Here is a 12,781-nt window from a genome sequence, read left to right as displayed (position 1 = left end):
GGGAGGGACTTTGGGACTGACCTGGTTGGGAAACCTCAGGCCTGGGCTAGGTCCAGGGCTGGGTTGGGCTGAGGCTGGGGCTGGAGGAAGCTTCAAGTGATCTTTGGTTCTGAGGTCATTGGTTTCCCTGTTGTAGTAATTGACTTCACAGATTCTGTTGGGAAGATGCTATGCTGCCAATATAGCTGTTGCTATAGGAATGCCCCATCGCTGATAGCTAAGGCTAGACTCAGTTTGGTAATTAGTGATAAAAACAAGAACAAGAACACCACCACAACTACTGCACATTTACTATGTGCCTGGCACCACTGTAAGCACTTTTGTGCCTATTTAATCCTCATAAGAATCCTAGGAGGCAAGTACTAGTATTATCCCCATGTACAGAAGAGGAAAGTAAGGTTTAAAGAACCTGAGTAACTTGCCTCAGGTCACACACCTGGTAAATGCCAGAGCTGGGGTGAACCCAGGCACTCTGGCTCCATAGCCACACTATCAGATAATACTGCAATGTGAAGAGCCTTTGGAGAGTCTGTATGTCAGCCCTCTTGTGGCAGATGAGGAAACGGAGGCCCAGACCCAGGTCACAAACATAGCTGATGAGTGGTAGAATTTGAACCAGACCCAGCTCTCTGGCTTCCAGCTTAGAGCTCTTGTCACCATACCATGTGGCCACCATTTACACCAAACCAAGTTGCAAGACATTTTAGCTAAAACTCAAGCTTTGGGTCAAGGAATTGGAAAGGGCCAGAATTATACTATGGTCTCCCGGCCTTATGGGATTGAATGCTTCCTAACTCAGCCCAGGCACTATCAGCTTGTCAGAGGGTAGGGGCCAAGAACATGGCACCTCCAACTGCAGACAAACTGCTGGGCAGGGTCCAGGCTGGGATCAGCTAATAGCCCCTACACTTCTACCCCCATTTCCAGGCCAGGGGGACACATCCTGGACACGTGAGAAAACCTGGCAGAAAGAAACAGAGGATTTTTCTTCCTTCAGGCAAACAGACTCCTCTCAGATCCCAAACTGTGACAGGGTTTTCATGGGAGGTGCAGGCTCTGATGGGAACAGAGAGCTTTGGTGTAAGCAGCTCTGAGAGAAGGAATAAATCATCTCCTGAAATGTTCTTGGCAGCTGCTCACTCACTAACAAAAATACCCTGCTTGGCACAGCTCTGGTCACTCAAACACTACTCCAGGGACCTGGCAATTTTCGAGGTGTGGCTCTGCTCTTGAGGAAGGTGAAAGGAACTGTTGGGAGAAGAGTGCAGTGTGTGCCAGGCCCTCAGAGGAGTGATGCAAGAGAGCCCAGAGGAGCTCTGAGCAAGGCTAGGGATGGAAAAATAGCAGTGTAGAGCACAATGGTGCCTGTGCCTCCCAGCTCCCCAGGAGCCGGCGCTTGTGCCTAGCTCAGTGGGTGTTTGTTGAGTGGAATTGAAATCAATAATGGGAAAATCCTGAATGGAGGCTCCAAACAACAAATTGCTCAAGTGTAGGATGACGAAAGCGGCTTAGCAGAGGCCAGGGTGCAAAACTGTGGGGAGCTTTAGCTGAGTGAACACTCATTATGAGCCAGCTATGTGTTGTGGCTGTCAGCAAAGCTAATGAATCCATCCTAAGTTGTGCTACCGTCAGCTTTGGTTCCAGATCAAAGGGGAAGATAATCCCTTCAGGCTTTGCTTTGGTTGGCCCATCAGTCCAGATCTGAAAATCCGTGTCCACTTCTGGGCCTCACATCTTCAAGGGAATTTGGGCAAATTGGAACATATTCAGAGAAGAAAGATGCAAAGATTTAAAGCCATGTCATGCTGACTGACGAAGGACTGGGACTACATGGGCTGCGAAACATTGGTCTGGAAGGAGGGAAGAGGAGGAGAGCTGGCAGTTGTTTTTGAAACTGTGAAGGGCTCTTGTGGGAAGGGAGAATTAGGTATTCTGATTTGTGCCAGAGGCAGCAAAGAGTTAAATAAGAAGCAGGAGATTTGGAACCAGACAGATGTGAGTTCTTGTGCTGGTTCCTTCTCATTTTACCAGGTGACAATGGTCAAGCCACATGACCTCCTCAAGCTTCAGTACTTCATCAGTGAGATGGAAACAGAAATGCTTATTGCTCAGCACTGTCGGGATTACATACCCAGCACAACATCTTCCCGGTAGTGGCTATACAAGGAGCTTTTCGCTTTCTATCCAGAAGACAGAAGCTTCCCAAAGGAGTGCCATGGCAGGAGGAAGGGCAAACTTCCTCACAGTCATGGCTGGCTTCAAAAGCCAACTGCTTTTTATGTTGCTTTGTTTATGTTTATGTTTTTCTGCTAGAAGAATGCTTACTTTTCTTATTCTCTTGCCTTTTGGCCTGCATTATCATAGTTTCTAATGTAAATTATTGAGTGACTCTCATTTTTTAAAAATGAGAAACAGAACACACAAGTACAAGGCATCTAGCCCATTTTCAGCCAGGGGCTGCTTGTCTCTTTGGTTAGCTCTGAAGATGCTCTTTTAAGTCTGAAAATGGACCTCTCATTCTGGGGCTGGATGACTCACCTGAGCTTAATGTCCCTAGATGGGGTCCCCATCTCATCCCCAAAGCCTCTGTCCTAAGTTCTGCAAAGGGTTAGAGCCCAATATCTCTGTCCAAACCCCCATCAAGACAGCTAACCTGGGGTGAAAGATAACTCAGGGGAATTATTAGAACATGTCTAGCTTCTTCTGTAAATGTGTGAATAGAAGCCCATTGTCCCTATTATTCCTGACTTCTGTTGGGCCAGGCCTCATTCAGTCCATGCTGGTGGGCAGGGTGGAGCCTTTATCTGTTAGACTCCTTGGATGGAGGCTCTCTTGGAGCCTAAGACTGATATCCATCAGCAGAAGCAGGACAGTTCTCACTCTGACATTCTGTGACTCCCTGAAAGATGACTGGGTGTAGACAGAGTGGGTGCAGTCAGAAGAGTTTATGTACTGTCCGGGTGGCACTGATGGGCCCAGTGAACTGTGTAGTGAGTGACCTATGGAGTTTGGAGATTGAAGGGCCATTGGCGTGTCATTAACTCAAAGGAGCAAATGAGGCAGCATGGTTGGAGAGAGGAGCTGGATTGGAGGATGTGGTGGGGAGCCCAGGACCCAGTGGGATGGTAGTGTTGAGTGTCGCTTCTGGAGAGATGGATGAAATCAGAAATGGGAGAATGAACAATGAGGCCTTAAACAGCAGAAGTGAAGAATGGGATGGGATGGGAGGAGCAGGACACACAGTTCAGGGCTGATGCCATGAGCAGTGAGAGGGCTGGAGGGTGTGGCAGGGGTACAGGATAGTGGATTGAAGGGCCAGGGAACGTGAATACTGGCCAAGGGTTTCCCCAATAGCCCTTTGTTGATTCGCAGCACAGATAAGTCCCGACCTCAGTTGTACATTATGGAGCATGGTCAAAGCCCAGTCCTGTCTTTGACATTCATGCCAAGCCTAATTGGATCCAAATAAGGTCCATACGCTGCAATTGTTTGATGTCTCTCAAGTCTCTCTCCAGTTTTTCTTTAAAGTTTATTTGTTGAAGAAACAGAGTCATATGCCCTGTAGTTTCCTACAGCCTGACTTTTGCTGCTTGTCTTCCTGTAGTGTTATTAACACCTTCCTCTGTCTTCTGTATTTACACTAGGTTGGTAGGTAGATCCGTAGATTTGGTCAGATCCAGGTTTGAGTTTAGAACATCAAGAAGTACGTAACATCTAGATGCCTCATACTCTGTGACATTAGAACTATTGAAAATCATTGGCTGGATCTGTCAATTCATTTTGGCTGGATTGCAAAATGATGATAGTCTACTTCTACCATTTCTTCTTTGTTTATTAAATTATTACATCTATGGAGAGAAGTTTCCCTTTATGAGCTGTTTAATTATCCTGAAGCACAGTCATATAGGAAAGGCAGGAAAAAAATGCTGGATTTTTAAAAAAATTTATTTACCAATTTGGAAAGTGTAAACACTTGATACAGTTTGGTCCATGGGGGTACTTATCCCTGTTGGTGCTTGTATTGTCCACCCCATCACTGGATGGCCATGAAGAATTTATTCAAGGGTCTCCAGACCCTTTACCCCAAGCCTAAGAATCTTTTGAAGCTTCTTTGCTTTCTGGTATGACAAATGTTCCAGGCTCATCTTGTACATTCCTTGCCCTAATCTGGAATGAGCCATTTCTCCAAGAAATCTCAGTTTATTTATTTATTTATTTATTTATTTATTTATTTATTTATTTATTATTTTTTAAGTGGGAAATGGTTTTAAAGAACTACGATTTGGGCACTAGGGTTTTGTTAATACTGTTTCTAATCATTTTAATCATTGTTTCTTGGCCCTATAAAGAGATGGCACTGGAAATATGTATTTATTTTTAAAGATAACATGTACTTTGAGGTTTATAAAAATTGATAGTTGTAACTCAAATGTGTAATTACAGGTTTTAAAAAATATCATCGAGAGAGTCGGGAGCAAGATGGCCGAATAGCAACAGCTCCAGCCTCCAGCTCCCAGCGTGAGTGACACAGAAGACGGGTGATTTCTGTATTTTCAACTGAGGTACTGGGTTCATCTCACTGGGGAGTGCTGGACAATCGGTGCTGGTCAGTTGGTGCAGCCCGATCAGTGAGAGCTGAAGCAGGGCGAGGCATCGCCTCACGTGGGAAGTGCAAAGGGGAAGGGAATCCCTTTTCCTAGCCAAGGGAAACTGAGACACACAATGCCTGGAAAATCCAGTAACTCCCACCCTACTACTGCGCTTTACCAAGGGTCTTAGCAAATGGCACACCAAGAGATTATATCCCACACCTGGCCGGAGGGTCCCATGCCCATGGAGCCTCCCTCATTGCTAGGACAGCAGTCTGAGATCTAACTGCAAGGTGGCAGCAAGGCTGGGGGAGGGGCTCCCGCCATTGCTGAGGCTTAAGTAGGTACACAAAGCCTCCAGGAAGCTCGAACTGGGTGGAGCCCGCCGTAGCTCAAGGAGGCCTGCCTGTCTCTGTAGACTCCACCTCTGGGTGGTTGAGAACTGAGCATGGAGGTTGAGAACTGAGAACTGACAGACTGCCTGCTCCAGTGGGTCTCTGACCCCTGAGTAGCCTAACTGGGAGACATCCCCCTCTAGGTGCAGACCGACACCTCACACCTCACATGGCTGGGTACACCCCTGAGACGAAGCTTCCAGAGCAAGAATCAGACAGCAGCACTAGCTGTTCAACAATATTCTATCCTCTGCAGCTTCTGCTGCTGATACCCAGGCAAACAGGGTCTGGAGTGGACCTCAAGCAATCTCCAACAGACCTAGAGCTGAGAGTCCTGACTGTTAGAAGGAAAACTGACAAACAGAAAGGACACCCACACCAAAACTCCATCAGTACGTCACCAGCATCAAAGACCAAAGGCAGATAAAACCACAAAGATGGGGAAAAAGCAGGGCAGAAACGCTGGAAATTCAAAAAATCAGAGTGTGTCTCCCCCTCCAAAGAAACGCAGCTCATCACCAGCAACGGATCAAAGCTGGACGGAGAATGACTTTGACAGGTTGACAGAAGAAGGCTTCAGTTGATCAAACTTCTCAGAGCTAAAGGAGGAACTACGTACCCAGTGCAAAGAAACTAAAAATCTTGAAAACAGAATGGAAGACTGGATAACTAGAAAATCAGTGCAGAGAAGGCCATAAACCAACTGACTGAGATAAAAACCATGACACGAGAAATACGCAACAAATGCACAACCTTCAGTAACTGACCCGATCAACTGGAAGAAAGACAATCAATGATTGAAGATCAAATGAATGAAATGAAGCGAGAAGAGAAGTCTAGAGAAAAAAAGGAAAAAGAAATGAACAAAGCCTCCAAGAAATATGGGATTATGTGAAAAGACCAAATCTGCATCTGACCGGTGTGCCTGAAAGTGAGGGGGAAAATGGAACCAAGTTGGAAAACACTCTTCAGGATATCATCCAGGAGAACTTCCCCAACCTAGTAAGGCAGGCCAACATTCAAATTCAGGAAATACAGAGAACGCCACAGAGATACTCCTCGAGAAGAGCAACTCCAACACACGTAATTGTCAGATTCACCAAAGTTGAAATGAAGGAAAAAATCTTAAGGGCAGCCAGAGAGAAAGGTCGGGTTACCCACAAAGGGAAGCCCATCAGAATAACACCAGATCTCTCGGCAGAAACTCTCCAAGCCAGAAGAGAGTAGGGGCCAATATTCAACATTCTTAAAGAAAAGAATTTTAAACCCAGAATTTCATATCCAGCCAAACTAAGTTTCATAAGTGAAGGAGAAATAAAATCCTTTACAGTCAAGCAAAGCTAAGATATTTTGTCACCACTAGGCCTGCCCTACAAGAGATCCTGAAGGAAGCACTAAACATGGAAAGGAACAACTGGTACCAGCCATTGCAAAAGGATGCCAAAATGTAAAGACCATCAATGCAAGAAAGAAATTGCATCAACTAATGAGCAAAATAACCAGCTAATATCACAATGACAGGATGAAGTTCACACATAACAATATTAACCTTAAATGTAAATGGACTAAATGGTCCAATTAAAAGACACAGACTGGCAAATTGGATAAAGACTCAAGACCCATCAGTTTGCTGTATTTGGGAGACCCATCTCACATGCAGAGACACACATAAGCTCAAAATAAAGGGATAGAGGAAGATCTACCAAGCAAATGGAGAACAAAAAAAAGCAGGGGTTGCAATACTGGTCTCTGATAAAACAGACTTTAAACCATTAAAGATCAAAAGAGACAAAGAAGGCCGTTACATAATGGTAAAGGGATCAATTCAACAGGAAGAGCTAACTATCCTAACTATATATGCACCCAATACAGGAGCACCCAGATTCATAAAGCAAGTCCTTAGAGACTTACAAAGAGACTTAGACTCCCATACAATAATAATGGGAGACTTCAACACCCCACTGTCAACATTAGACAGATCAACGAGACAGAAAGTTAACAAGGATATCCAGGAATTGAACTCAACTCTGCACCAAGCAGACCTAATAGACATCTACAGAACTCTCCACCCCAAATCAACAGAATATACATTCTTCTCAGCACCACATCACACTTATTCCAAAATTGACCACACAGTTGGAAGTAAAGCACTCCTCAGCAAATGTAAAAGAGCAGAAATTATAACACACTGTCTCTCAGACCACAGTGAAATCAAACTAGAACTCAGGACTAAGAAACTCAATTAAAACCACTCAACTACATGGATACTGAACAACCTGCTCCTGAATGACTACTGGGTACATAACAAAATGAAGGCAGAAATTAAGATGTTCTTTGAAACCAATGAGAAAAAAGATACAACATACCAGAATCTCTGGGACACATTTAAAGCAATGTGTAGAGAGAAATTTATAGCACTAAATACCCACAAGAGAAAGCTAGAAAGATCTAAAATTGACACCCTAACATCGTAAGTAAAAGAACTAGAGAAGCAAGAGCAAACACATTCAAAAGCTAGCAGAAGGCAAGAAATAACTAAGATCAGAGCAGAACTGAAGGAGATAGAGACACAAAAAACCCTCCAAAAAATCAATGAATCTAGGAGCTGGTTTTTTGAAAAGATCAACAAAAGTGATAGGCCACTAGCAAGACTAATAAAGAAGAAAAGAGAGAAGAATCAAATAGACGTAATAAAAAATGATAAAAGAGATATCACCACTGACCCCACAGAAATATAAACTACCATCAGAGAATACTATAAACACCTCCATGCAAATAAACTAGAAAACCTAGAAGAAATGGATAATTTCCTGGACGCTTACACTCTCCCAAGACTAAACCAGGAAGAAGTTGAATCCCTGAATAGACCAATAGCAGGCTCTGAAATTGAGGCAATAATTAATAGCCTACTAACCAAAAAAAGTCCTGGACCAGATGGATTCACAGCCGAATTCTACCAGGGGTACAAGTAAGAGTTGGTACCATTCCTTCTGAAACTATTCCAATCAATAGAAAAAGAGGGAATCCTCCCTAACTCATTTTACGAGGCCAACATCATCATGATACCAAAGCCTGACAGAGATACAATAAAAAAAGAGAATTTTAGACCAATATCCCTGATGAACATCAATGCAAAAATCCTCAATAAAATACTGGCAAACCGAATCCAGCAGCACATCAAAGAGTTTATTCACCATGATCAAGAGGGCTTTATCCCTGGGATGCAAGGCTAGTTCAACATATGCAAATCAATAAACATAATCCAGCATATAAACAGAACCGAAGAGAAAAACCACATGATTATCTCAATAGATGCAGAAAAGGCCTTTGACAAAATTCAACAGCCCTTCATGCTAAAAACTCTCAATAAATTCGGTATTGATGGAACGTATCTCAAAATCCTAAGAGCTATTTATGACAAACCCACAGCCAATATCATACTGAATGGGCAAAAACTGGAAGCATCCCCTTTGAAAACTAGCACAAGATAGGGATGCCCTCTCTCACCACTCCTATTCAACATCGTGTTGGAAGTTCTGGCTAGGGCAATCAGGCAAGAGAAAGAAATCAAGGGTATTCAGTTAGGAAAAGAAGAAGTCAAATTGTCCTTGTTTGCAGATGACATGATTGTATATTTAGAAAACCCCGTCATCTCAGCCCAAAATCTCCTTAAGCTGATAAGCAACTTCAGCAAAGCCTCAGGATACAAAATCAATGTGCAAAAATCACAAGCATTCTTATACTCCAGTAACAGACAAACAGAGAACCAAATCATGAATGAACTCCCATTCACAATAGCTTCAAAGAGAATAAAATACCTAAAAATCCAACTTACAAGGGAGTAAAGGACATCTTCAAGGAGAACTACGAACCACTGCTCAGTGAAATAAAAGAGGACACAAACAAATGGAAGAACATACCATGCTCATGGATAGGAAGAATCAATATTGTGAAAATGGCCATACTGCCCAAGGTAATTTAGATATTCAATGCCATCCCCATCAAGCTACCAATGACTTTCTTCATGGTATTGGAAAAAACTGCTTTAAAGTTCATATGGAACCAAAAAAGATCCTGCATTGCCAAGACAATCCTAAGTCAAAAGAACAAAGCTGGAGGCATCACGCTACCTGACTTCGAACTATACTACAAGGCTACAGTAACCAAAACAGCATGGTACTGGTACCAAAACAGAGATATAGACCAATGGAACAGAGCAGAGCCCTCAGAAATAATACCACACGTCTACAGTCATCTGATCTTTGACAAACCTGACAAAAACAAGAAGTGGGGAAAGGATTCCCTATTTAATAAATGGTGCTGGGAAAACTGGCTAGCCATAAGTAGAAAGCTGAAACTGGATCCTTTCCTTACTCCTTATATGAAAATTAATTCAAGATAGATTAGTGACTTAAATGTTAGACCTAAAACCATAAAAACCCTAGAAGAAAACCTAGGTAATACCATTCAGGACATAGGCATGGGCAAGGACTTCATGTCTAAAACACCAAAAGCAACGGCAACAAAAGCCAAAATTGACAAATGGGATCTCATTAAACTAAAGAGCTTCTGCACAGAAAAAGAAACTACCATCAGAGTGAACAGGCAACCTACAGAATGGGAGAAAATTTTTGCAATCTACTCATCTGACAAAGGGCTAATATCCAGAACCTATAAAGAACTCAATCAAATTTACAAGAAGAAAACAAACAACCCCATCAAAAAGTGGGCAAAGGATATGAACAGACACTTCTCAAAAGAAGACATTCATACAGCCAACAGACACATGAAAAAATGCTCATCATCACTGGCCATCAGAGAAATGCAAATCAAAACCACAATGAGATACCATCTCACACCAGTTAGAATGGCAATCATTAAAAAATCAGGAAACAACAGGTGCTGGAGAGGATGTGGAGAAAAAGGAACACTTTTACACTGTTGGTCGGACTCTAAACTAGTTCAACCATTGTGGAAAACAGTGTGGTGATTCCTCAAGGATCTAGAACTAGAAATACCATTTGACCAAGCTATCCCATTACTGGGGATATACCCAAAGGATTATAAGTCATGATGCTATAAAGACACATGCACACGTATGTTTATTGCGGCACTATTCACAATAGCAAAGACTTGGAATCAACCCAAATGTCCTTCAGTGACAGACTGGATTAAGAAAACATGGCACATATACACCATGGAATACTATGCAGCCATAAAAAAGGATGAGTTCTTGTTCTTTGTAGGGACATGGATGCAGCTGGAAACCATCATTCTCAGCAAACTATCTCAAGAACAGAAAACCAAATACCGCATGTTCTCACTCATAGTTGGGAATTGAACAATGAGATCACCTGGACACAGGAAGGGGAACATCACCCAGTGGTTCCTATTGTGTGTGTGGTGGGGAGAGGGATAGCATTAGGAGATATACCTAATGTAAATGACCAGTTAATGGGTGCAGCACACCAACATGGCACATGTACACATATATAACAAAGCTGCACTTTGTGCACATGTACCCTAGAACTTAAAGTATAATAATAAAAAAAAAGTATAATGTTAACTGTAGGGTTTTTGTAGGTATACTCTATCAAGCTGAGAAAGTTTCCCTTCTGTTCCTATTCCTGTCTGCTGAGAGGGCTTTTTTTTTTTTTTTTTTTTAATTTTGAATGGGTGTCAAATTTTGTCTCATGCTGTTTTGCATGATAGATACAATCATGTGATTTTTTCAATTTTACCTGTTAATGTGGTGGATTAAGTTGATTAATTTTTAATATTGAACCAGCCTGTATCCCTGAAATACCCCACACTTGGTCATTGTGTATAATTTTTTTTAATACCATGAATTCTATTTGCTACTATTTCATTAACGGCTTTTTATGTCTTTATTTATGGGGGACAGTAGTCTGTAGTTTTCTTTGTTGTGCTGTTTTTGTCCGGTCTTGGTATGAGGGTAATATTAGCTTCTAAAATGCACTAGGAAGTATTTCCTCCTCTTCTGTTTCCTGAAAGAGTTTGTGTAGAATTGGTGTTAATTTTCCGTTAAATATAACTATCTGGTTCCAAAGATTTTTTAAAATTGTGACTTAAAAATTATTTTCAATCATGAGTTTTAAAATCATGAATTAAATTTTTTTTAATAGTTATAGTACTATTTAAACAGTCTATTTATATTGGGTGAATTGTGGTCATTTGTGTTTTTCAAGGAATTGACTCATTTTGTCTAACGTGTCAAGTTTGTGCATGTGAAGTTCTTAGTATTTTTTTTTAATCATTCATTGATGTCTGCTGTGCCTGTGGTAATTTCCCCTGTTTAATTCCCAATGTTGGTAATTTGTGTCTTCTTTGTTTATTATCTTTGTCCCTTGCTAGAGGTTTGTGAATTTATAATCTTTTCAAGGAACCAGATCTTTGTTTCATTGATTTTATCTATTGTTTTACTGTTTTAATATCATATCACTGATTTCTGATTTTATCTTTATTATTTTCTTCCTTTTGCTTGCTTTGCGTTTATTTTGCTTTTCCTTTTCTAGGTTTTTGAGATGGAAGTTTAGGTGATTGATCTGAGAACCTTCCACTTCTTTAGAGTAGCATTTAGTTAAAAAAATTTCTCTCTTGGCACTGGTTTAGTTGTGTCTCACAAATTTTGATAGTTTTATTTTTATTTAGTTCAATGTATTTTTAATTTTTTTGAGACTTTCTCTTTGATCTGTTGATTATTTGGAAATGTATTGTTCATTTTCTAAATGATTGGAGATCTTTCTCTTACCTTTCTGTTAATGATTTTAGGTTTTATTTCAATGTGATCAGAGAACACACTGTATGATTCAAAGTTTTAGAAATTGTTTATGTTTATTTTATGTCCAGGATAAGATCAATCTTGGTATATGTTCCATGGACATTTGAAAAAAACCGTGTATGTGGCTATTGTTGGATGAGTGTTCTGTAAATGCTGTTTAGATTTCTGTGGTTAATAGTGTTCTCTTAGGTTCTTAATAACTTTTTCTGATTACTTGTCATATAACTTGTTGAGAATGGAGTGTTGAAATCTCTAACTATAATCTTGCATTTGTCTGTTTCACCTTTCTTTCCTTCTCTTTCTTTCTCTCTCTTTCTTTTCCTCCCTCCCTCCCTCCCTCCCTCCCTCCCTCCCTCCCTCCCTCCCTCCCTCCCTCCCTCCCTCCCTCCTTCCTTCCTTCCTTCCTTCCTTCCTTCCTTCCTTCCTTCCTTCCTTCCTTCCTTCCTTCCTTCCTTCCTTCCTTTGAGACAGAGTTTCACTCTTGTCACCCAGGCTGGAGTGCAATAGCACACTCTTGCCTCACTGCAATCTCTGTCTCCCGGGTTCAAGTGATTCTCCTGCCTCAGCCTCCCGAGTAGCTGGGATTACAGGCACTCGCCACCATGCCCAGCTAATTTTTGTATGATTAGTAGAGATGGGGTTTCACCGTGTTGTCCAGGCTGGTCTCTAACTTCTGACCTCAGGTGATCCGCCCGCCTTGGCCTCCCAAGGTGCTGGGATTACAGGCGTGAGCTACTGCGCCTGGCCTCTCTTTCATTTTTGTTAGCTTTTGCCTCACATACTTTGCTGCTGTTTTTTGGTGCATACCCACTTAGGATTGCTACATCTTCTCAGTAGGTTGATCCTTTTATCTTTCATGATGTCTCTGATAATTTTGTTTTTTGCACTGAAGCCTACTTTATCTAATACTAATATAGTCACTTTTTTTCACCTTTTGTTTAATGTTCGTATATCTTTTTTATTCATTTCCTGCCTCCACCTCTATAATTAGACTT

General features: G+C 41.6%; 1 long non-coding RNA gene across 18 annotated transcripts in view; it reads left to right on the top strand.

Moving 5' to 3' along the window:
- LOC105488780 (uncharacterized) overlaps positions 1–12,781 on the top strand; it is a 268,377-nt gene that overhangs the window by 207,912 nt on the left and 47,684 nt on the right. For all 18 annotated transcript variants that reach the window (XR_011610825.1, XR_011610831.1, XR_003019623.2 and 15 more), the window contains one exon: positions 4,444–4,562. This is a non-coding gene — a long non-coding RNA (uncharacterized lncRNA). The remainder of the gene's footprint in view (positions 1–4,443; positions 4,563–12,781) is intronic.

Source organism: Macaca nemestrina, chromosome 12 (genome assembly GCF_043159975.1).
Source record: "Macaca nemestrina isolate mMacNem1 chromosome 12, mMacNem.hap1, whole genome shotgun sequence".
Lineage (NCBI taxonomy): Eukaryota > Metazoa > Chordata > Mammalia > Primates > Cercopithecidae > Macaca > Macaca nemestrina.
The sequence above is the reverse complement of the archived record's forward strand: the minus strand, read 5'-3'. Positions and strand labels throughout refer to the sequence as shown.